The 2,868-nt window shown below is 51.3% G+C and overlaps 1 long non-coding RNA gene across 1 annotated transcript in view; it reads left to right on the forward strand.

Annotated features, from left to right (window-relative positions):
- LOC108504893 overlaps positions 1–2,306 on the forward strand; it is a 2,813-nt gene extending 507 nt beyond the window's left edge. Inside the window, exons 2-3 of the long non-coding RNA XR_001877287.1 lie at positions 1,906–1,968; positions 2,044–2,306. This is a non-coding gene — a long non-coding RNA (uncharacterized LOC108504893). The remainder of the gene's footprint in view (positions 1–1,905; positions 1,969–2,043) is intronic.
- The last annotated feature ends 562 nt before the right edge of the window (positions 2,307–2,868 follow it).

Raw genomic sequence — 2,868 nt, forward strand, 5'->3', positions numbered from 1 at the left:
CATCCCATCCCATCCCATCCCATCCCATCCCATCCCATCCCATCCCATCCCATCCCATCCCATTCACCAAACCCACAGCCCACACCCTCCACAGGGCAGAATGCTGCTTTTTTTAGCCGGGGATCCCCTTTCCCACCCCAGAGGCAGGTGCAGAGGGGTTTGAAGCCTGAGGACCTTCCCAGGGTATGGTGGATGGCTGGTGGGATGTGAAATCCTGTGGCCACAGCGATCAATAGCACAACACAAAGCCATTTATATCCCTCTAAAGGGAGCACACGGAGCAGAATTAGTTACACTAAAATGTCTGTCGCAGAGTATTAATTGGGTTACTAAATATGTCACTGTGAATGTACTTTACAGGCAGCATAAATTTCTGTGTTAATAAGGAGCATTGCTGGTCCTGGCTGTGGTTGCCCATCACGGTGGGAGATCTGCTGGCTCAGGGCTCCCCTGACCTGGCTGGTGCTGTTGCTGGTCCCCTTTGGTGCCTCATTCCTGGGAAACCTGTTCCCTGCTTGCCAGAGTTGTCCTGATGGAAAGAGCCTCTGTCCTCCCCAGGGAGCAGAGCCACAGCTCAGCCCGTTTGCCAGGAACTTTGGAAGGTCAGAGCTTGGCTCCTCCTCACTGGGATGAGGAAGAAGGTCTGGGGGTGATAAACCAGGTCCTCTGTGCAGGAGAAATGGATGCACAAGGGATCGGGGGGGGGGCTTTGGGGTTTCCCCATGGGACTGTGCTGCTGCCACTCTCTGCATTGCAGGGGACATCAGGACAGTGGGACTGGGCAGGGGTCGTGGTCCCTGAGCATCTACTCTGGGCTCTGGGCTGCTGGGATGGGCCCTGCAGGGGCAGTGGCTGGAGGTCAAAGCACCCCCAAAGGTCCAGTCCCCTGTTCAAATGCAGATCCACAAGCACAGGATGTAGTTCTGGACCTCACACAGTTGCCTTGCTCAGTTTGCTCCATTTCAGCATTTCTCCCCTTTTCCTTGTACATCTGCTGCTATCAAATCAGGGAATCATGGAATGGTTTGGGTTAGAAAGGGCCTTAAAGCTCATCTTGCTCCACCCTCCTGCCATGGGCAGGGACACCTTCCACTAGCCCAGGTTGCTCCAAGCCCTGTCCAACCTGGCCTTGGACACTTCCAGGGATCCAGGGGCAGCCACAGCTTCTCTGGGCAACCTGTGCCAGGGCCTCACCATCCTCATAGCCAAGAATTCTCCCCAATATCCCATCTAACCCTGCCCTCCGGCAGTGGGAAGCCATTCCCCCTTGTCCTGTCCATCCATCCCTTGTCCCAAGTCCCTCTCCAGCTCTCCTGGAGCCCTTTTAGGTGCTGGAAGGGGCTCTAACCCTTCTTTAAACAGAGACATCCACCTTCCTGGTTGCTTCAGATTATTTTAATTCTTGCAATGAACAAGTTAAAAAAAAAAAAAGAAAGATATATAAGATATAAGCCTTCCCAGAAATGTGAGCTCCTGCCTCCATGCTGCCCAAGGGGCTCCTGAAGGCACTGGCAGTTGGAGAGTGGAATCTCATCTGTAAGTCACCCTGCCCCTGGCTGTTGTGGGGTGGTCACAGAAGGGAAGCAATCCTGGTTTGACATGAAATATTTAACTGTATCTAAGTTACAGCTGGCACACATCCACTGCAAACAAACAGCCGTGCAAGAGCTGAACTGTCAGTAGATGCCTATGAAATGCCTATGAAGAGAAGGGAGAAAAACACAGCTTTCAGCATTAAATATATCACTGCAACACGCTCCCTTTAGTTTAAAGAACCTCCAAGGGCAAGTCTTTGACCCTGCAGCCTCGTTGCTCAGAGTCATCTTGGACAGGGACATATTGAAAGGGCAATTATTGAGTTGGTGACACTTGAGTTTGAATTTTTGTTGGTTTTTTTCTTTTTAGTGAGGCAAACTGAAGACAGAAGCAAACAGACACGAGGAAAGAAAAGGGCACAGAGAAAAAAAGGTAAAAATATCATTTGCCGTATACTTTGGCTTAGTTACTGAAAAATGTCAAGCCTACAACCTGCTCTTGTTTCAGATTTGAAAGGCAAGCTTTGGCACAGGGCTGGCAGCAGCCAGCAAGTTTACCACGGGATCCAAGCCAGACACTTCTTAGGGAGGCAAGTGAGATGACAGGAGGAAGCACAGGAGATAATCTGGGATGAAGAGCTGCAGTGGAGACTCCTGGTTCAGCACACTCCCCTCGTGCCAAGTCAGTCACCCCAGGAAAGGAGGGGATGTCACTGGGGCACCACCAGAGCTGGACTGCTCCCTGTTCAGAATTCCCTGCTCCTGAGCCATGTGCAGTCTATAGAGAGGATTCCTCCTCCTTTTCCTTCCGTGCCAGTGACTCACACGGAGCTGAGAAGTAAAAACGAAATTTATGCCTAAACATTGTTATTTTGGGATCATGAAAAACAGATTGTTCACTAGGTAACAAGAGAACAACTTGCCAGACACATGTAGGGGTCACGACGACTGTGATTCATCTCCCTAATCTGGCAGGTATCTAGAGCCACTCAATGCCTGGCAGTGACTCACATCAACTGCTCCCAAGCACCTTTCCAAAACCACAAGATCTCTTCCCTCCTCCGTGACTGTGAGTTGTTCACACAAGGTGAGGAGAAAGCAGCCAAGCACTTGCCACGTGTCTCACCTGAAGACAAGAGGACGCCGTCAAATCTGGGTTTGAGATCTGCACTCGGATTGCAAAATGCAGACACGCTGCCCCCCGGACATCAGCACGTTGGAGAGCTCCCTGATGGATCCTGGTTGTGCCTGAGGGACTGACTTCCAGCTTCAACACCTCTGTGGCCTTCTGGACCAGAAGCATCTCCAGGGGGATTCTCTGAGACACACCTCT

This window comes from Lepidothrix coronata, unplaced genomic scaffold (genome assembly GCF_001604755.1).
Source record: "Lepidothrix coronata isolate B3197 unplaced genomic scaffold, Lepidothrix_coronata-1.0 Scaffold178, whole genome shotgun sequence".
In the NCBI taxonomy this organism is placed as follows: Eukaryota; Metazoa; Chordata; class Aves; order Passeriformes; family Pipridae; genus Lepidothrix; species Lepidothrix coronata.